Source organism: Pogoniulus pusillus, chromosome 37 (assembly GCF_015220805.1).
Source record: "Pogoniulus pusillus isolate bPogPus1 chromosome 37, bPogPus1.pri, whole genome shotgun sequence".
NCBI lineage: Eukaryota > Metazoa > Chordata > Aves > Piciformes > Lybiidae > Pogoniulus > Pogoniulus pusillus.
The window spans coordinates 6,322,364-6,344,048 of NC_087300.1; the positions used below are offsets into that span (position 1 = coordinate 6,322,364).

At 53.1% G+C, this 21,685-nt stretch overlaps 1 long non-coding RNA gene across 1 annotated transcript in view; it reads right to left on the minus strand.

Annotated features, from left to right (window-relative positions):
* LOC135190849 (uncharacterized) overlaps positions 1-18,107 on the minus strand; it is a 61,806-nt gene extending 43,699 nt beyond the window's left edge. Inside the window, exon 1 of the long non-coding RNA XR_010308654.1 lies at positions 18,025-18,107. This is a non-coding gene — a long non-coding RNA (uncharacterized LOC135190849). The remainder of the gene's footprint in view (positions 1-18,024) is intronic.
* Between the last annotated feature and the right edge of the window lie 3,578 nt (positions 18,108-21,685).

Here is a 21,685-nt window from a genome sequence, read left to right on the forward strand (position 1 = left end):
CAGGTCAAGAGGACAGAAACCTTGTGACTGGCTTTAATGAGATTTTGTTCATGCTCTGAGGAGTAAAGCCTGCACTGAGTGAAGCTTGAATGCTCCTAATACCCATTTACTCAGACTTCTGCAAATGTAGGTCTAGCCCCTTGAGAGGACTTGCTGACCCTGGGCTCAGTAGCTCCCTGGCCAGAGAAATTGTGGATAGAAAAGGGTAAAACTGTCCTGGCCCCAGCTGTAGGGCCTGGATGGCCAAGTGCCTCCCAGACAAGGTCCTGCAGGAGGAGAAATGCTGCATTTGGAACTCCTGCTAGACCTAAACCCAAGTTTTGCTGCTTTTCTCACTAGCATCTCAAAGCATTTCAGCAGAGTATTGTTGCCTCTCCCATACTATATGCAAAGAGGAGCTTCCCACAAATGCAGCATCTAGGAGGCAGGTATAGGATCAGCTTTGCCTCTTCACTCACTACCAGAAGGACACAAGCACTGCTCAGGCCACACCTTGAGTGCTGTGTCCAGTTCTGGGCCCCTCAATTCAAGAGAGATGTTGAGGTGCTGGAAGGTGTCCAGAGAAGGGCAGCAAGGCTGGGGAGGGGCCTGGAGCAGAGCCCTGTGAGGAGAGGCTGAGGGAGCTGGGGGGGTGCAGCCTGCAGCAGAGGAGGCTCAGGGCAGAGCTCATTGCTGTCTGCAGCTGCCTGCAGGGAGGCTGTAGCCAGGTGGGGTTGGGCTCTGCTGCCAGGCAGCCAGCAACAGAAGAAGGGGACCCAGCCTGAAGCTGTGGCAGGGCAGGTTGAGGCTGGATGTTGTTAGGAAGTTGTTGTCAGAGAGAGTGATTGGCATTGGAATGGGCTGCCCAGGGAGGTGGTGGAGTCTGTGTGGCTGGAGGTGTTGCAGCCAAGCCTGGCTGGGGCACTTAGTGCCATGGTCTGGTTGGTTGGGCAGGGCTGGGTGCTAGGTTGGGCTGGCTGAGCTTGGAGCTCTCTGCCAACCTGCTTGGTTCTGTGATTCTATGACACTGAGGGGCTGGAGCAGGTCTCAAGAAGAGCAACAAGGTGGTGATGAATCTAGAGCATAGCTCATGTGAGGAGCAGCTGAGGGAACTGGGGTTGTTCTGCCTGGGGAAAAGGAGGCTGAGGGGAGACCTTCTGGCTCTCTACACATCCCTGAAAGAGGTCTGAGCCAGCTGGGGCTTGGCCTCTTCTCCCACGTGTCAGAGGAAACAGCTTCAAGTTGCACCAGGGGAGGTTTAGGTTGGACATGAGGAACAATTTCTTCCCCAAAAGGGTTGTTAAAGCCTGTCCCAAGCTGCCCAGGGCAGTGGTGGAGTCCCCATCCCTGGAGGGGATTCAAAGCAGTGTAGATATGGCACTGAGGGCCATGGTTTAGTGATGGTCTGGCAGTGCTGCCTCAATGGTCAGACTCAAAGACCTTCCACCTCTCTTGCATCCAAACCAATTCTAAGATTCTATGGTTCTTCCAGAGCAGGAGAGGAGGCCCTGAGATACTTCCAGAGCAGGAGAGGAGGCCCTGAGATAACCTGGGAAACCTTTTCATGGCTCCAGATTGGGGTGCAGGGAGGCAGAGGTAGGAAGAGCACTGCACAGGCTGCCCAGGGGGGTTGTGGAGTCTCCCTCTCTGGAGACACTGAAGAAGCACCTGAATGCATTCCAGTCTGCTCTGCTTTATGTGCTCCTGCTCTGGCAGGGGGCTGGGCCAGATGATCTTTTGAGGTCCCTTCCAGCCCCTGACATTCTATGAAGAGCAGTCACTGTCCCAAGGCAGAGGGGAGTGATGCTGCTGGGCAGATCCCCTGGTGCTCAGCAGAGGAGGTGGAGCTGAGCTCTCCCTGTTCCCTCCTTGCCCCATGCCACCCTTGTCTGGGCAGGTGCAAGGGCACCTGGACCAGCTCTCAGTGATGGAGCTGCAGAGTGAGAGCAGGAACTGCCTTGCAGAGTGCAGCTGGAAGGAGCAGGACGTGGGAATGGCTGCATGAGGGCCTTGGGGCTCAGCTGTTGGATCTGTTAATAATTTCATAACAACCTTTGGGGTCAAAAGAGTAAGAAAATAATGGAGGGCAAGCCCAGGCTGCCCCTTTGCAATTTCCACCTTTCCAGTCCCTCTTATCCTTCCTTCCCACCAAATCAGCTGGCTCTGGCCTGACCTTGGAACATGACAGCTCTGTTCAGCCTGGCAAAATTAAGATGATTTGTCCCCTTCCACGTTACTGCATTTGCTCTCACTCTGCTCCTCCAATCTGTTTGCTTCCAGCTCAGGGCTCCCTAATTGTATTTCAGTGGAGACAAAAGCTCATGCTGAAAGCTCAGGCCTGAGCCCATCCAGGCTTCAGCATTGGGGGCCACGGAACTGCAAGCTCACTCCTTTGGGGGATGTCCTTTGGGGGATCTGCTTTTGGGGTGCAACAGAGGCACCCCTCTTCCCCTGACCCCCCCCCCCCAACCTGCTCCTCCTTCTCTCCCTCCTCCCTCTCCCTGGTAATTCCCTCATCTCTTAAAACCACTCAGTGAGGCTCCAGCAAAGTGAATATTGAGACTTGTGTTATTGTTGCCAGGGGTGACATTAGATGAGAATTATATGAAACAATAAGGGCACTGGAGTGTAATCCATTTGACATTTGCAACGTGCTCCCAGTGCTCTCTGCTCCTCAAAACATCCCCTCAACAGAGCTGTCTTCATTCTCATCACAGGATTTGTGTGCACCAGTAGGTTTACCTCCCTTGTGGTTTCTGGGTTGGTTGTTCTCTGCAAGGCCAATGGAAAGAAAGGCCTCCCTGCTGGGGCTGCTGCCCTGGCCAAGGATCATCTGTGTTTGTTTAGGTTCAGAGGGCAAAGGGGGATGAGTGTTGATGTGCTGGAGGGTGGGAAGCTCTGCAGAGACCTCCAAGCTTGGCCAGCCTAACCTAGCACCCAGCCCTGGCCAATCAACCTGATCATAGGATCATAGAATCACAGAATCCAGCAGGTTGGAAGAGAGCTCCAAGCTCAGCCAGCCCAACCTAGCACCCAGCCCTGCCCAACCAACCAGACCATAAAATCATAGAGTCATAGAATCAAGCAATTTGGAAGAGAGCTCCAAGCTCAGCCAGCTCAACCTAGCACCCAGCCCTGCCCAACCAACCAGACCATGGCACTAAGTGCCCCAGCCAGGCTTGGCTTCAACACCTCCAGGGACAGCAACTCCATCACCTCCCTGGGCAGCCCATTCCAATGGCAGATCTGCTTCCCTTCCCTCCTCCCCAGCAGAGGGAAGGTGTGCCAGGGTGTGCTAGGGTGTGCCAGGGTGTGCTAGGGTGTGCTAGATTGAAGCTAGCTGGAATGCTTTGTGAGAAGAGCTAGACAACAGGCTGTGAAAGAGAAACAAGGGGGATGTCTGCTTCACTCATAGGCTTGCTGAGATGTGCAAGAACAAGAATCCAAACACAGCTAAGGGAGTCACTCTTTGTCCAGGCTGTGGGCATTTTTCTCTCTAACCTCACTCTCCATCTCTCTGATTAATCCACTTTGCTCCCTAACCCCCCTGGCTGACTTCCATTCTTCCTTGGGGCACAAGGCAATGTCTGGGGTAAGGCCAAGGGGGTGGAGAAGGTGGAAGGGTGGTTGGGAGCCCCTCCTGGGCACTCAGGTTTCTGGGAGGGCTGCTGTGTGTCTGTATCACCTTTTAGCTTGTCTATTTCTGCCCCTAGCTGCATATACTGCAAATATCTGCTTGTCTGCTGTGCTAAGCTGTCAATATAAGCTTCAATCAATTCCCAGAGCTGGCTGAGTCTAGTCTGGGTGATCTCCAAAGTGTGGAGGGGGGCAGGGAACACCCAAACCATCCCAGAAGGGGACAGTGGGATCATGTCTGGGGAAGCCAGGAGATGTATCTTGCACAACATGTGGCCAGCAGGACCTGGGCAGTGTTTTTCCCATGCACTCAGGCCACACCTTTGAGTCCTGGGTTCAGTTTTGGGCCACTCACTCCAAGAGAAACCTTCAGGTGCTGGAGCAGGTTCAGATAAGAGCAACAGAGCTGGGGAAGGGTCTGGAGAAGAGGGCTGCAGCTGAGGGAGCTGGAGGTGTCCAGCCTGGAGCAAAGGCAGCTGAGAGAAGACTTCATTGCTCTCTACAACTCCCTGACAGGAGGCTGGAGCCAGGTGAGGGTTGGTCTCTTCTCCCAAGGAACAAGTGACAGGGAGAGAGGAAATAGCCTCAAGTTGCTCCAGGGAAGGTTTAGGTTGGACATTAGAAGAAACTTCTTCCCTGAAAGGGTTCTCAAAGCCTGGCACAGGCTGCCCAGGGAGGTGGTTGAATGCCCATCCCTGGAGGGGCTTCCAAGAGGCAGAGCTGCAGTGCTGAGGGCCATGGGTTAGCTCCAGCCTGGGTGGAGTTACAGAACGATTGGGCTGGCTGATCTTAAAGGTCTTTTCCAACCCAAACGATTCTGACTCTAGGATGCAGTAGATTGCCCTCAGCATAAGGCTGGTGCAGGCAGCAGAGCAGTGCTGGCTGCTCCTGTGCCAAGCCATCAAGCTCCAACCATTCCACTGCTGGGCCTGAAGGTGCTGTTCCAAGGGCTGAGGTTTTAGGACACTTTAGCAGCCCCTGTGAGGCAGTTTGAGTTCTGAGCTGCAGCAGAATGGCAGAGGCTGACAAGTGTTCAGGACAGCTTGGCTCCCCTTCTCCTTCCTCTGGCAACCTGCCATGCAGGAGTTGATGTTGGGTGCCAGTGCATGAATAGAGAAGGTACCTACAAAGCTGACCTCCTGCTACCATGGCCTCATGCTGCCAGGGCACTGAGCCCAGCTGCTGAACAGCTCAGTGCCAGCTCGGGCACAGCATGGCACAAACACAGTGCTGAGGCTTTTCCCTCTCCAGAGCACAAACAGGTTTTGCTCCTCCCCCCCACCCCAGGCTGTGCCACACAAACTCACAAAGTCAAATCTGAATCCTGCTGAAATTCCACAGGCTTCAGAAAAGGTTTTCAATGCCATGGCCAGAGCAGAGCTCAGAGTCCCATCTGCACCCCTGTCACCCCAGCAGCCAGAGCAGGTCGTGAGCCCTGATGCCACTGGCTGATGGAGATGTGGGCACTTAGCCTTGCTCCTACCTAAGGTCCTCCCACATTCCTCCACAGAGTCTTTCCCTGCATTCACAGAGTCATGGAATGGGTTGGGTTGGAAGGGACCTTAAAGATCACCCAATTCCCACCCCCCTGCCATGGGCAGGGACACCTCCCACCAGCCCATGTTGCTCATCAAGGCCCCATCCTACCTGGCCTTGAGCACCTCCAGGGAGGGAGCAGCCACAGCCTCCCTGGGCCTCCTGTGCCAGTGTCTCCCCACCCTCATTGTAATGAATTTCTTCCTAATCTCCAGTCTAAAGCTGCTCTCTTCCAGCTCAAAGCCATTGCCCCTTGCCCTGTCACTCCCAGTCCATGTCAAAAGTCCCTCCCCAGCAGCCCTATACCCCCTTCAGGTACTGGAAGGCTGCTCAAAGCTCTCCCCAAAGCCTTCTCCAGGCTGACCAGCCCCAACTCTCCCAGCCTGTCCCACAGGGGAGGTGCTCCAGCTACTTCTCCAATGTTACAAGCAAAGTCTGACATTTGCAGGAGTGGAAGCTTGGCCTCCTCAGGAGCATCACCAAGGAGTTCAGCTGGTCCCAATCTGCAGCACTGAGTCAGCTCAGCTCCTGGCTGATCATAGAATCAGAGTGGCAGGGACTGGAAGGGACCTCCAAAGCTCAGCCAGACCAAGCCCCCTGCCAGAGCAGCAGCACCCAGAGCAGACCACACAGCACCACAGCCAGGCAGATCTTTAATGTCCCCAGAGAGGGAGACTCCACAGCCCCCCTGGGCAGCCTGTGCCAGGCTCTGGCACCCTCACAGGGAAAAATTCCTCCTCATGTTTCCATGGAGCTTCCTCTGCCTCAGCTTCCACCACTGCCCCTGGTGCTGGCACTGGCATCCCCCAGCAGAGCCTGGCTCAGCCTCCTGCCACTCACCTGCACACATTTATAAGCACTACTGAGGTCACCTCTCAGCTCCTCCTCTCCAAGCCCCCAGCCCCAGCTCCCTCAGCCTCTCCTCACAGGGCTGTGTTCCAGACCCCTCAGCAGCTTCCTTGCCCTTCTCCAAACACCTTCCAGCATCTCAACATCTCTCTTGAATGGAGGAGCCCAGAACTGGACACAGCACTCCAGGGGTGGCCTGAGCAGTGCTGAGCACAGGGGCACAAGAACCTCCCTTGTCCTGCAGCAGAGGAGGCTCAGGGCAGAGCTCATTGCTGTCTACAACTACCTGAAGGGACATTGTAGCCAGGTGGGGTTGGGCTCTTCTCCCAGGCAAGCAGCAACAGAACAAGGGGACATAGCCTCAAGCTGTGCCGGGGGGAAGTACAGGCAGGATGTTAGGAGGAAGTTCTGCACAGAGAGAGTGATTGGCATTGGAATGGGCTGCCCAGGGAGGTGGTGGAGTCCCCATCCCTGGAGATGTTCAAGCAAAGCCTGGATGAGGCACTTAGTGCCATGGTCTGGTTGACTGGATAGGGCTGGGGGATAGGTTGGACTGGCTCAGCTTGGAGCTCTCTTCCAACCTGCTTGATTCTATGATTCTATGATTAAGCACCACGTGCAGCAGCAGCAGCTGGGTTGTGTGGAGGTTTGAAAGCACTTGGGGTTAATTTTGGAGAGAAGTGGAGGCTTTGCTGCTTGTTATGTTGGAGAGAGAGAGAGAGATGCGCTGAAAGGCAGAACGGTCAGAGCAGAGGAATTCACATTCCGAGGTCACAACAGCAAAATCTTCAGCACAGCAGCACTAAAAGAGGTGTTTATGCTGTGTAGTAGCTGTGCTTTGTGTTGTTTTCACTTTACAAAGCACCATCCTGCCCTGCCAGCTGCATGTTGTGAGGGAGCTCCTGGGAGAACTCTGCCCTCAGCCTGCAGATTCCAGCTCAGGTTCATTTAAAGTTTCTTCAGGGTTCACCAACTTGGATTTGAGTGCCTGGGCTGATGTGAGCACAGGTGAGAACCACTGGCCTCTGCTTGAGATTCTGGCCTTGCTCTTGCTCAAATCTCTGAGCAGGGGTTACAGAACATGAACCTGCCTAAACTGCCAATGAATCACAGCTTCAGCTTCAGAGAAGTTGCTGCAGGAGATCTCACAGAGCCTGGCCCTGTGCTGATGCTGCTTCCAACCTGGAAGACAGCAGTGGAAATGATCTTGCTGCAAAGCCACCCCTGCAGTGCTGTGTCCAGTTCTGGGCTCCTCAGTTCAAGAGAGATGTTGAGGTGCTGGAAGGTGTTTGGAGAAGGGCAGCAAGGCTGGGGAGGGGCCTGGAGCACAGCCCTGTGAGGAGAGGCTGAGGGAGCTGGGGGGGTGCAGCCTGCAGCAGAGGAGGCTCAGGGCAGAGCTCATTGCTGCCTGCAGCTGCCTGCAGGGATCTGCTGCCAGGCAGCCAGCAACAGAAGAAGGGGACACAGCCTCAAGTTGTGGCAGGGCAGGTTGAGGCTGGATGTTGTTAGGAAGTTGTTGTCAGAGAGAGTGATTGGCATTGGAATGGGCTGCCCAGGGAGGTGGTGGAGTCACTGTCCCTGGAGGTGTTTAACAGGAGGCTGCATGAGGCACTCAGTGCCATGGGTTAGTTAATGAGGAGGTGTTAGGTGAGAGGTTGGACTCGATCTCAGAGGTCTTTTCCAGCCTGGGCAATTCTCTGGTTCTGTGATCAATCCACCACCACCATGGCCACTAAACCATGGCCCCTGGTGCCATGCCTACAGGCATCCTGATCACCTCCAGGGATGGGGACTCCACCACCTCCCTGGGCAGCCTCTGCCAATCCCTGACCACTCTTGCAGCAAAGATATTTTCCCTCATCTCCAACCTAACCCTCCCCTGGCACAATTTCATAGACTCATAGAATCAACCAGGTTGGAAGAGACCTCCAAGATCAGCCACTCCAACCAGATGCCCTATTTCAGGCCAGTTGTGCCAGGGATATTAGGAGGAAGTTCTTCCCAGAGAGAGTGATTGGCATTGGAATGGGCTGCCCAGGGAGGTGGTGGAGCCTGTGTGGCTGGAGGTGTTGAAGCCAAGCCTGGCTGGGGCACTTAGTGCCATGCTCTGGTTGAATGTCTAGTACTGGGTGCTAGGTTGGACTGGCTGAGCTTGGAGGTCTCTTCCAACCTGCTTGATTCTCTGATTCAGAAAGTGACTGGCTGAGGCACTTAGTGCCATGGTCTGGTTGATTGGATAGGGCTGGGGATAAGTTGGACTGGATGAGCTTGGAGCTCTCTTCCAACCTGGTTGGTTCTATGATTCTATGATTTTCTCTCCTTCTATCATCATATATGAGGCAGAAGAGACCAACCCAACCTCACTCCTCTCAGGGAGCTGCAGAGATCTCCCCTCAGCCTCTTTTTCTTCAGACTCCCTCAGCTGTTCCTCACAGTCATGGAAGTGACTCCATGGAATAAAGCAGAGATTGGCACTCCAGGGTGAGATGTGCAGGAGCAGCAACCAGCCCTGCCAGCCCTTAACACAGGCTCCTGGTTCTGACCCCTTTGTAAGTGTCCTTTTAACTAAGTATGAAGATAATTACATTTTGCAGCCTGGTTACACCTCAGTAAATACTGTCTGGGGGGGTGAGGGGAGGGAATCAATTGGCATTTACTATACCTAATGTATAATAACCATTCCCATAAATCTAAATGATCCTGCTGAATCTAAATTAAATGCCCAGGTTTAAATGTGGTTAGGACATTTAATTAATCAAGTCTTACCAAATCACCATTGCTAATCTGTTTACTTCAAGCCTGCTTTCCATTTCCAAAGGATTTATTTCTCAGCCTGTGTGGGAGGCTGCAAGTGGAAGTGTGTGAAAAGAAGGGGGGGGGGGGGGGGGGGGGGAAAAAGCTGCTGCAGGTACCAGAAATATGCAGAGATTGATGAGGAAATTCCATCAGCTTTTCCCACATGGAGCAGTGCAGATGTGCTGGAAGCAGAGGGGAAAGTCTGGTTTGACTTTTCTGTAACTTGGAAGTGTTCAAGAACCTCTCCTAAGAGGACAGACCCAAAGAGTTGGGGCTGTGCAGGCTGGAGCAGAGGAGGCTCCCAGGGGACATTCTTGTGGCCTTCCAGCATCTGAAGGGGGCTACAAAAAAGCTGGGGAGGGACTTTTGAGACTGCCAGAGAGTGCCAGGAGTGGGGGGAATGGAGCAAAGCTGGAGATGGGCAGGTAGAGCCTGGACATGAGGAGGAAGTTGTTGAGCAGGAGAGTGGTGAGAGGCTGGAATGGGTTGCCCAGGGAGGTGGTTGAGGCCCCATGGCTGGAGGTGTTTGAGACCAGGCTGGCTGAGGCTGTGTGCAGCCTGCTCTAGGGTAGGGTGTCCCTGGGCATGGCAGGGGGGTTGGAACTGCCTGCTCCTTGTGGTCCCTTCCAACCCTGACTCATTCTATGATTCTATGAAGTTATGAGGTCTGAAACAAGCAAAAGGTTTTGAAGTCTGAAAACACCAAAACGTTTTAAGGTCTGAAACAGCCAAAAAGTTTTGAAGTCTGAAGCAAGAAAAAGGTTTTTAGTTCTAAAACAACCAAAAAAGTTTTTAGGTCTAAAACAACCAAAAAAGTTTTTAGGTCTGCAACAACAAAGAAGTTTGAGATCTGCAATAACCAAAATATTTTGAAGTCTGAAGCAACAAAAAGGTTTTGAGGTCAGAAGCAAGAAAAAAGTTTTTGAGGTGTGCAACAATCAAAATGTTTTGAGGTCTGCAACAACCAAAATGTGCTTAGGTCTGAAACAACAGAAAAGTTTTGAGGTCTGAAGGAACTAAAAGGTTTTGAGGTCTGTAACAACCAAAAGGTTTTGAGGTCTGAAGCAACTAAAAGGTTTTAAGGTCTGAAGCAAGCAAAAGGTTTTGAGGTCTGAAGGAACCAAAAGGTTTTAAGGTCAGAAGCAACCAAAAGGTTTTGAGGTCTGCAACAACCAAAAAACTTTTTAGGTCTGAAGGAACCAAAAAGTTTTGAGGTCTGAAGCAAGCAAAAGGTTTTGAGATCTACAACAACCAAAAGGTTTTGAGATCTGGAGCAAGCAAAAGGTTCTGAGGTCTGCAACAACCAAAAGGTTTTGAGGTCTGAAGCAACCAAAAGGTTTTGAGTTCTGAAGCAACCAAAAGGTTCTGAGGTCTGCAACAACCAAAAGGTTTTGAGGTCTGAAGCAGCAAAAAAGTTTTTAGGTCTGAACAACCAAAATATTTTGAGGTCTAAAACAACCAAAAGGATTTGAGGTCAGAAGCAACCAAAATGTTTTGGGGTCTGAATCAACCAAAAAAGTGTTGAGGTCTGGAGCAACAAAAAATGTTTTAGGTCTGAAAACAACAACAACAAGAAGAAGAAGTTTCTAGGTCTGAAACAACAAAGTGGTTTGAGCTCTGAGACAACCAAAAAGTGCTGAGGTTTGAAGCATTCCCTTTTGCCTTTCCCCTGATTAAAAGCTGTGGCTTTGGTTGGGTTTGGTTTCTTCATTTTGCCCAGGCTGGTTTTCTAATTAAAAATGTAACTTAAGCAGACAGAAGACAATTAAGGAGGAAAAGGCCAAAATGCCAAGGAGATGATGTGAGATAAAACCTTTAGCTCAGCCATAACCACTCTGTGAAAATAAACCTAATAGATTTTGATTGGTTTTTCCCTGCCCCTTGCCCTTGCTTGAGGTCTGAGCTCCATCAAGGAGCCTGTGACAGGTGAGGATTTGAGGTCACCTCCCCCAAGCACAGCTGAGCTCAGCTGGTTTATGTTGAAAAAGCCCAGGTTCTGGTAAAGCCCAGAAGAGGTCATGAGCTAGTGGTGAGTTCATTCACTTCAGCCTGCTGCTCCCCTTCCCCTGCTTCCAATTCCCTTATCCAAACATTGGGATGGTTTGTTTTGGAGTGGGACTTTATTGCTCAGCGTCCTCCTAGATGATGCAAGAGGAGAGACTTCACCATCTGTTCAAGGCAGGATTGGATGTGGCACTTGGTGCCATGGTCTGGCCTTGAGCTCTGTGCTAAAGGGTTGGACTTGATGATCTGTGAGGTCTCTTCCAGCCCTGATGATACTGTGACACTGTGATACTGTGATCTAGGTGAAGGACCTGGGGGTCCTAGTGGATGGGAGGGTGAGCATGAGCCAGCAGTGTGCTCAGGGGGCCAGGAGGGGCAATGCCAGTCTGGGCTGTGGTTGGTAGCTTGAGAGAGGTTCTCCTGCCCCTCTGCTCTGCCCTGCTGAGGCTGCATCTGGAGCACTGTGTCCAGTTCTGGGACCCCCAGTTCAAGAGAGACACAGAACTGCTGGAGGGAGTCCAGCACAGAGCCACAGAGGTGCTGAAGGGAATGGAAGAGCTCTGTTAGGAGCAGAGCCTGAGGGAGCTGGGGCTGGGAGCTGGGAGAAGAGGAGCTGAGAGGTGACCTCAGCAATGGTTCTCAATGTGTGCAGGCAAGTGGCAGGAGGCTGAGCCAGGCTCTGCTGGGGGATGCCAGTGCCAGCACAAGGGGCAGTGGTGGAAGCTGAGGCAGAGGAAGCTCCATGGAAACATGAGGAGGAATTTTTCCCCTGTGAGGGTGCCAGAGCCTGGCACAGGCTGCCCAGGGGGGCTGTGGAGTCTCCCTCTCTGGGGACATTCAAGAGCTGCCTGGCTGTGTTGCTGTGTGATCTGCTCTGGGTGCTGCTGCTCTGGCATGGGGCTTGGACTGGCTGAGCTCTGGAGGTCCCTTCCAGCCCCTGCCACTCTGTGATCCTGTGACCTCCCCCAAAGCTAGGAAATGCCCAGGCCAGAACAATTCCTTGTTCAGTTTTCCACTGCTACAAAGCTGCAGAAAACTCAATCCCTATCAACTCAGCTCGCAGATGTTCTGCAACAGCCACCAAGTGCAAGAGCCAAAGCAGCTCTGCTCCACAGCACCCAGCTGGACCTTCACCAGAGGCTGCTCCTTTCCTCCCACCATAATTAACAGCCACAGACGTAGCTCACACAAAGCCAGCAGGTCAGATGCTGGGAGTGCAGCACGATGTGAGTTTGTGGAGCCAAATACCAGACCTAATCCAGTCATTAATTTAGCTAAAAACATATAATTATGGGCAATAAAGAAATTATTTCTGCTGCTGCAGGAAACTGGCTGAGGCTGTTGCCCTGTAGCAACACCTGCCAGCACCTAGGTGTAGCAGCAACCCTAGCCCAGGCCAAATTGATTTCAATCCTAGCTCTTAAACCTGCTCAGGGCTCTGTAAGGTGGAAATGGCTGCTCCCAGCCATTAAGAGGAGATCTGAGTAGCAGGGTGAGCTGTGGGTGCCCTTCTTGGGTCAGCTAACAGTCTTGGCTGCTTCAAGGAGCAGTGCACCAACTGCTGGAAGCCACTGGCTGGGAGGCCAGGCTGAGAGAGTTGGGGTTGTTCAGCCTGGAGAAGAGAAGGCTTCATGGAGCACAGGATGGCAGGGGTTGGAAGGGACCCAAAGGGATCATCCAGTCCAACCCCCCTGCCAGAGCAGGACCACACAATCCAGCTCAGGGCACACAGGAACACATCCAGACAGGCCTGCAAAGGCTCCACAGAAGGAGACTCCACAACCTCTCTGGGCAGGCTGTGCCAGGGCTCTGGGATCCTTCCAGGCAAGAAGTTGCCTCTTGTGCTGAGCTGGAACCTCCTGTGCTGCAGCTTCCATCCATTGCTCCCTGTCCTATCCCAGAGAGCAGTGAGCAGAGCCTGTCCCCCAGCCCTCAGATAGTTCTAGACATTGATTCAATCCCCTCTCAGCCTTCTCTTCTGCAGACTAAGCAGCCCCAGGGCCCTCAGCCTCTCCTCACCAGGCTCCTTACAGCCCTCCCTTGGACTCTCTCCAGCAGTTCCTGTCCCTCTTCAACTGGGGAGCCCAAAACTGAAGGCAGTGCTCAAGATCAGGTCTCACCAGAGCAGAGTAGAAGCAGAAGAGAACCTCCCTTGATCTGCTGGACACACTCTGCTTAATGCCCCCCAGGATCCCATTGGCCTCTTGGCCCCCAGGGCACATTGCTGTGCCATGGATGTTCTCCCCCAGCACCCCCAGGTCCCTCTCCTTGGGGCTGCTCTCCAGCAGTCACCTCCCAGCCTGTCCTGCTGCAGTTTCTTATCCCTCCCCAGGTGCAGGACTCTGCACTTGTCCTTGTTGAACCTCATTTGGTTCCTCTGTGCCCAGCTCTGCCCAGGGCTCTCTGGATGGCAGCACAGCCTGCAGCTGCATCAGCCAAGCCTCCCAGTTTGGTGTCAGTTCTGGAGACCTTCTGGTGGCCTTTCAGGACATAAAAGTGCCAAATAGAAAGCTGGAGACAGATGTTTGAGCTGGGCCTGTTGTGACAGGGCAAGGGGTGATGGTTTCAGACTGGAGAGAAGAGAGAAATGTTTGACAGTGAGGGTGGTGGGAGCCTGCCCCAGGTTGCCCAGAGAGGTGGGAGATGCCCATCCCTGCAGCCATCCAAGGTGAGGTTATTTGGGGCTCTGAGCAGCCTGCTCTAGTTGCAGATGTCTCTGCTGACTGCAGGGGATTGGATTGGATGAGCTTCAAAGGTCCTTTGCAACCCACAGCAGTCTGTGCCTGTGGTTTCAATCAGCTCCTCTCTTGCAGCAGTTGGTTGACTGTGACTCATCCCAGGTGCACCCTCAGTGTCTTGCCTTGCAGAGAGCAACTCTGCTCTTGGGCAGAGACACCTCAACAGCCACAGACCCTTCCCACACCCCACAGCACCATCTCAGTCTCCACCCTAGCTCTCTGCAACACACACCAAGGTCACCTTTGGTATCTTCTTCCACACTAAGTCTCAGGTCAGAGCAGTTCAACAGCCCCCAGTCCCACACCACCTTTTGCTGAGATATAAGTAGGGGCCTGGAGCACAGCCCTGTGAGGAGAGGCTGAGGGAGCTGGGGGGGTGCAGCCTGCAGCAGAGGAGGCTCAGGGCAGAGCTCATTGCTGCCTGCAGCTGCCTGCAGGGAGGCTGTAGCCAGGTGGGGTTGGGCTCTGCTGCCAGACAGCCAGCACCAGAACAAGGGGACACAGCCTCAAGCTGTGCCAGGGGAGGTCCAGGATGGATGTTAGGAGGAAGTTGTTGTCAGAGAGAGTGATTGGCATTGGAATGGGCTGCCCAGGGAGGTGGTGGAGTCTGTGTGGCTGGAGGTGATGAAGCCAAGCCTGGCTGGGGCACTTAGTGCCATGGTCTGGTTGGTTGGGCAGGGCTGGGTGCTAGGTTGGGATGGATGAGCTTGGAGCTCTCTTCCAGCCTGCTTGATTCTATGATTCTATGACCTCAGGGTCATAGAATGGCAGGGGTTGGAACTGACCTCTGTAGACTATCAAGTCCAACCCCCTGCCAAAGCAGGTTCACCTAGAGCTGGCCACCCAGGAATGCATCCAGCTGGGTTTGGAACCTCTCCAGAGAAGGAGACTCCACAACCTCTCTGGGCAGCCTGCTCCAGAGCCCCATGGATGTTCAGCTCCCAGAGGGGATTTCTGAGCCACTGTTAAATTCCCTACGGAAGGAAGACCCAAGGAAACACCTCCTAAGCTGCTGAGCTACTTCCTAGGCTGTCTATCTGTTCCCACTTGATCCAGCCTGAGCCTGGCAGATGGAAACAAGCCCATTCCTAAAGAGAGAAAGAGGCTGAGACAAGACTTTGCAAGGCAGCCTGGCATCTCTGCCTCCACGACTGCTCATCTCCTGGGGTGACATTTGACTTCATCTGTCTAACGAGTCTGACAGCCTCTCAGTGGCTTCTCTTCTGATTGGGGTAATGTATTTGTTTTCATACTCAGTCTTATTGCTTATTGATTTCCCAAGCCATCCTGAACTGATGTCAGTTTCGATCTGCTCCAAGTAACAGCAATCCTCCTGCCCAACACATGCTGTGGAAAACCTGACTGCCAGCCAGGCTAAAAGCCCAAGCACTGTTAATTACCCTGATTACCATCCCCTGGGATGACAAATTCACACCCATTGTCCCTTCACCACAGCTCCCACTGTAAAGAATTCATCTGCTCCACACACCAGGCTGGAGGAGTGAGTAAACTGCACGCTGAGGGTGAGGAGCACTCAGGCTGTCACCTCTAGAAAGTTCAGTGCCTTAGGCTGGGCCAGGAGTCCTCTCCTCAAACATGGCAAAGTGTCCATGCCATGGCCCTGCTCAGGCTGCTCCAGCATGAGTTTGTAAGGATTTGTGGCCAGCAGGAGCAGGGAGGTGATTGGCCTCTTGGACTGGGCTCTGGTGAGGCCACACCTTGAGTGTTGTGTTCAGTTTGGGGCACTGCAATACAGGAGAGATGTGGAGGTGCTGGAGTGGGTCCAGAGGAGAGCAAGGAAGCTGGGGAAGGGCCTGGAGAATAAACCACCCTACCATGCTCTCAACTAGGCTTGGCTGTTCAAGGTCTCACCCAACCTAGCCACTCTGTTCTTCACTTCTCCTTTGTACCAAACCAGAGGATGTAGAAGGGCAGGGAGAGAAAGGCTATGGAGTAGGGATGGAGTATGTGAGAGAGCAGAGGGAGGCATGGGCATAGAATGGCTTAGATTGGGAGGGACCTTGGAGATCATCTATTGCAACCTCCCTGCCATGGGCAAGGACACCTCTCAACTAGGCTTGGCTGCTCAAGGATTCATCCATCCTGGCCTTGAACACCCCCAGGGAGGAGGCAGCCACTGCCTCTCTGAGAAAGCCCTTTCAGAGTCTCACCACCCTTGTACTGAACAACTTCTTCCCCAGCTCCAGTCTAACCCTGCTCTCCCTCAGCTTCAAACCATTCCCTCTTGTCCTGGCTCCAGACACCCTCCTGTGTTGTGTTCAGTTTGGGGCACTGCAACACAGGCGAGATGTGGAGGTGCTGGAGGAGGTCCAGAGGAGGGCAACAAAGCTGGGGAGAGACTGAGGGAGCTGGGGATGGGTAGCGTGAGGAAGAGGAGGCTGAGGGCAGACCTCATTGCTGTCTACTGCTACCTGAAGGGACATTGTGGAGAGGCTGCTGCTGGGCTCTGCTCACAGGGAATTGGAGACAGAACAAGGGGGAATGGCCTCAAGCTGAGGCTGGGGAAGTTTAGATTGGGATGGTCTCAAGCTGAGGCTGGGGAGGTTTAGATTGGAATGGCCTCAAGCTGAGGCTGGGGAGGTTTAGATTGGAATGGCCTCAAGCTGAGGCTGGGGAGATTGAGTTGGGCATTAGGAAGTTTTTCTTGGAGAGAGTGGTCAGGGACTGGAATGAGCTGCCCAGGGAAGTGGTGGAGACCCCCAGCCTGGCTGTGTTCCAGGGTGGTTTGGATGTGGTGCTTAGGGCTATGGTTTCAGGTGACTCTTGCAGAGCAGGGTTCTAGGTTGGGCTTGGTGCTCCTGAGGGGCTTTGCCAGCCTGCATGGCTCTGTGATTTGCTATTATTTCAGTCTGATTTGGATCAGGATAAGGAACCAAACAACAACTCTTAGTGTAGTGAGGAGAGTGAGGAGGTCCTTTGTGGGCTGTTTCCCACAGCTCCATAGCATTCCTGGCTTTCTAGCACCAGGTCTGGTGACTTCCAAATGAGAAATGCTTCTGATGACTTCCAACCAACCTGCTCTGGGAGCTCTCCACCTCACCTGGTTTCTGCTGGAGTCTCAGCTGAGATGTGACTCTCAGCTGAACACGAAACCAGACCATGACAGAGCTGCTTCTGGCCACAAACTGAACCATGCAGTGGTCACTGGCCAGAGGGCATGGCCTCCTCCTGCTGTTTGCTTACCAGCAGCCAAGTGAAGGCACAGGCCACAGGTTTCCTTTCTGTATCTAGTTCTGGCTGTTCACCAAGGTTTAAGGTCTGTTCACTCTTCCAGCTGCTGGGGCTCAGCATGATCCTCCAAGCTTCCACCACCCCTTTGGAGAGATCTCTCCTTTCATTAGAGAGTCATAGAATTGTTTGGGTTGGGAAAGACCTCTAGGACCACCACATCCAACTGTCACTGACCTAACACCACCATGCCCAAAAGTGCCATGGCCACAGGTGTCTTTAACTCCTCTAGGGATGGGGACTCCAACACCTCCCTGGGCAGCCTCTGCCAATCTCTGACCACTCTTGAAGCAAAGAAATTTTCCCTCCTCTCCAACCTAACCCTCCCCTGGCACCATTTCAGGCCATTTCCTCTCCTTCTCTCATCTGATATCAGGGAGAAGAAGCCAACCTCCCTCACTGCAACCTCCTTTCAGGGAGCTGTAGAGAGCAATGAGGTCTGCCCTCAGCCTCCTCTTCTCCAGACTAAGCAATCTGCTACAGGAGCTTCAACTTCAACTCTTGGTCCAGATGAACTAAACCCACAAAGATCTCCTGTCCAGTGCCACTCTGTTCTGTCTTGGCTTAATGGAGTGAGTCAATATTTACACAAGCAGCTGTGCCAGAGGATGGAACAGCTCTGCCCTCCTGCCCAGGGTGTGGGTGAGGACAGCATCCCTGTAGCTGGGAACAGGGCAGAGATCAAGGGTGCAGGACAAGAGCTCCAGGCTGGTCAGTGCTGATCCCCTTGAAGATGACAGCAGGAGACAGAAGTAGCAAAGAACTCTTAGTGGTTACTCCTCCATCTCCTCCCTGCTCTCCATTTTCTTTCTCCCTCAGCTGGAGATGCAGGTCCTACACTGAGCTCAAAACCCTGCCTGGCACCAAGCATCTCACCCAGGCTGGGAAGTGCTGAGGCTGCACCATGGTGAATGGCAGAGTTTGTGTGGGGGGAAGGAGGAAGGAAGAAGAAGGAGGGGAGCAAAGAGAGGAGGGGAAGCATTTCTCAATTTAGAAAGAAATAATGCAGCTTAATTGTACCAGCAGCTGGCAGAGGCAGGCAGAGTGAGGTGAGGCCTAATTATTGCACTTGGCAGCTGTCTACTCTACTGAGCATGTTGATGGGAGAAGAGAAGATGCCTTCCAAGAGACAGGTTGGGAGAGGGAAGGGTGAGGGACACTGTCTTCACCCCCATGGGGTGGCTGAGGATGGAGAAGGGAGGCACATGTTGCTCCAGAGCAGCAGGTGGGACCTTACCTCCAAACAGAGAGACAGCTCTCCTCAAGGAAGCAGGGGCTAAAGGAGGCAGGAAAAGCAGCAGATCTCTGAAGAGAGGTCAGACCAAACCCTGTAAGAAAGGTGAGGAGTTGGTGGGGAGGTGAGACCTGCCAACCACATCCCAGATGGAGGTTTCTGACCTTCCTGCAGTCCTTACACCTGCAGTCAGCGTCTCCTCCCAGCAGCTCATGCTTCCAACTCCCAAGGTTGTCCAAGCTACCTTCTGGCTGCTGAAGGCCCCTGATGGGCTATGACCTTGGGGGGATTCTGCTCAGCAAAGACTAACAGACAGAGTTTCACTTGCAGAGCCTTGCCTCCCTTGCAGCTTTTATCCTTCCTCCAACACCTCGCAGGGGGGAGGGCACAGTTTGCGTTGCCTCGAGAAGAACCGAGCTCAGTTTTCATCAGCACTAAGACCCCATTCCACCATTTATGATGGGGAAAAGGTCCTGAAAATCATTTACATCTCTTTAAAAATCCCTTCAAGCTGTCAGAGGGACGTAAAAGAGTTCCCACACCAGAGCAAAGGAAGCCCTTCCTTCCCCCAATTCCCAGCTCCCCAGCAGCACCGGCGCTGGGCTCGCTGACATCCAACACTTCCACCTTCCAAGCCTCTCATTTATTTCTTGGGCAGAGAACTACCACCACGTGGGACTGGGTTTTTTTTTCCCCCATGATTATTATTATTTTACAGATCCAGCTTCTGAAATGACTTAAAAAGCTTTCCATCAAAGGTGTACAGTGGTGCTGACAGAAGACAGAAGAGTTTTCGCTGGGGAAAGCCATCATTAATTATCAGGCCGTGAGCAGCACTGATAGTGCAAGCATCTGATTTTGATTTAATGTCTAAATAAGCTGGCTCACAATGGCAAAGTGCTTCTTGTTTAATTGAAAAGCACTAAGTTTTCCAGCTCCCCTTCTCACTTCTCAGTCTGGCCACGATCCAGGTGTAGAAAGAGAAAGGAACATGAACAGAATGCAGAAAGTCAGAGTGAAAAAGCATGGGAGCCGCAGGAGCCTGCTGAGCCTTCTGCCAGCACCACTGCTGAGTTGTCTGGACCATCTTGGCTCTTCAAGGCTGCCCTTGCCCTTCAGCTTTCCTGCTCAGAGCATTTCCATTCAAGCATCCATTCACACAAGCATAAGATCATAAAAAGGCTGAGGTTGGGAAAGGCCTCTAAGGTCACCAAGTCCAACCGCCTGCACCCCTTGCTGTGCTGAGCAAAGGGCTGAGCTCCTCCTCTCCCTTGGGCATTTCAGGTCAGGTCATTTCTCCTCAACCTGCTCACCCCTGCTTCACAGCTGCACCTCTTAATTTTGTTCTGGGATATCAAATTCTACTCCTTTTGTTTTCACCCTGTCTTCCTTTCTTCCACCCATCCACTCATGCATCCATCCATCCATCCATCCCCTTATCCATCCATCCATCCCCCCATCCATCAATCCATTCATCCCCTCATCCATTCATCTATCCATCCCTCATTCATCCATCCATCCAACCCTTTATCCATCCATCCTTCCATCCATCAATCCATTCATCCCCTTATCCATCCCTCCATCCATCCACTGACTCATCCATCCATTTATCCCCTCACCATCCATTCATCCCCCATCCATCATCTCATCTGTCCATTCATCTATCCCTCCATCCATCTATCCATCCCCCCATCCATCCATTCATCTATCCATCCCTCATTCATCCATCCATCCAACCCTTTATCCATCCATCCTTCTATCCATCCCTCCATCCATCAATCCATTCATCCCCTTATCCATCCCTCCATCCACCCACTGACCCATCCATTTATCCCCTCACCATCCATTCATGCCCCCATCCATCATCTCATCCGTCCATTCATCTATGCCTCCATCCATCTACCCATCCCCCCATCCATCCATTCATCTATCCATCCATCCCTCATTCATCCATCCATCCAACCCTTTATCCATCCATCCTTCCATCCATCCATCCCTCCATCCATCTGTCCATTCATCCCCCCATCCATCCCCTTATCCATCCATTCCTCCATCCCTCCATCCATCTATCCATTAATCCCATCATCCATCCCTACCTCCCTCCCCTCTCCTTTTCTCCCTCTCCTCTTACACCAGACTTTCTGAAGCTACCTCACCCTGAGTCCCTCCCTTGCTCCCCCAAAAGTGGCTCTGCAGCTTGAACAGAGCTTCCCCCACAGAGAGCTGCACTGCTGTAGCTGAGAGCCAGCCCTGCAGCAGCGGAGAGGAGCGGCAGCGCAGAGCCTGGCACACCCTGTGTCTGTGAGGGTGACCAGGGGGAGTGCAGACAGCACACACACCCCCTGGTGTCCCAGACAGCAGCAGCTGTATTTTTAGTGCTCCCAGACACTCCCTACCTGCCAAGGTCACTGTGAGACAGCAGCGATGCTGAGCTGGCCTGGCAGCGCCATGCACTACCCCAGCCCCAGCCAGCATGGCTAAGAGGCCAGGGACAGACACCAACTGCCAAGGCATGACTGCTGCCTCTGCCCTGTGTGCTCTGCTTGGCCTCCTGGCATGGCAGGTCCCTGCATATGCTGCCTGCAGAGGAGCAGGAGCTGCTGAGCCACTCATGCTGCTGAGGTCTGGGATCTGTGGGATGTCATAGAATGAGAGAATGGTTTAGGGTGGAAGGAAGCTCAAAGCTCAGCCAGTTCCAACCTCCTGCCATAGACACCTCCCACTAGAATAGGTGGCTCAAGGCCTCATCCAACCTAGTCCTGAACACCTCCCTGGGAAACCTGTGCCAGTGTCTCACCATCCTCAACCTGTGCCAGTCTCTCACCACCCTCACTGCAAACAACTTCTTCCTAACAGCCACTTTCAATCTCCCCTCTCACACTTCAAACCCATTCCTCCTCCTCCTGCCATTCCCAGACCTTGTCAGTAGTCCCTCCCCAGCCCTCCTGCAGCCCCCTGCACATCCTGCAAGGCCACTCCAAGCTCTCCTGGAAGCCTTCTCCTCTGCAGGCTGCACAGCCCCAACTCTCTCAGCCTGTGCTCAGAGCAGAGCTGCTGCAGCCCTCTCAGCATCTTGGTGGCCTCACCAGCCTACTTGATTAAAATAAGTGCAAAGGAGAGGAGAGGAGTTAATGTCAACTGTTTGTGGATGTCCCAGGCTCACAGCATGTCAGGTGTTGGAAGGGACTCAAAGAGAGATCATCCAGTCCAACCCCCTGCCAGAGCAGGACCACACAATCTAGCTCAGGGCACACAGGAACACATCCAGACAGGCCTGCAAAGGCTCCACACAAGGAGACTCCACAACCTCTCTGGGCAGCCTGTGCCAGGACTCTGGGACCCTTCCAGGCAAGGAATTCCCCCTTGTGCTGAGCTGGAACCTCCTGTGCTGTAGCTTCCATCCACTGCTTCTTGTCCTATCCCAGGGAGCAGTGAGCAGAGCCTGTCCCCCCCTCCTGACCCCCAGCCCTCAGATAGTTCTAGACATTGATTCAATCCCTTCTCAGTCTTCTCTTCTGCAGACGAAGCAGCCCCAGATCCCTCAGCCTCTCCTCACCAGGCAGTGCTCCAGTCCCCTCCTCATCCTCACAGCCCTCCGTTGGACTCTCTCCAGCAGCTCCCTGTCCCACTTCAACTGGGGAGCCAAAACCTGAAGGCAGTACTC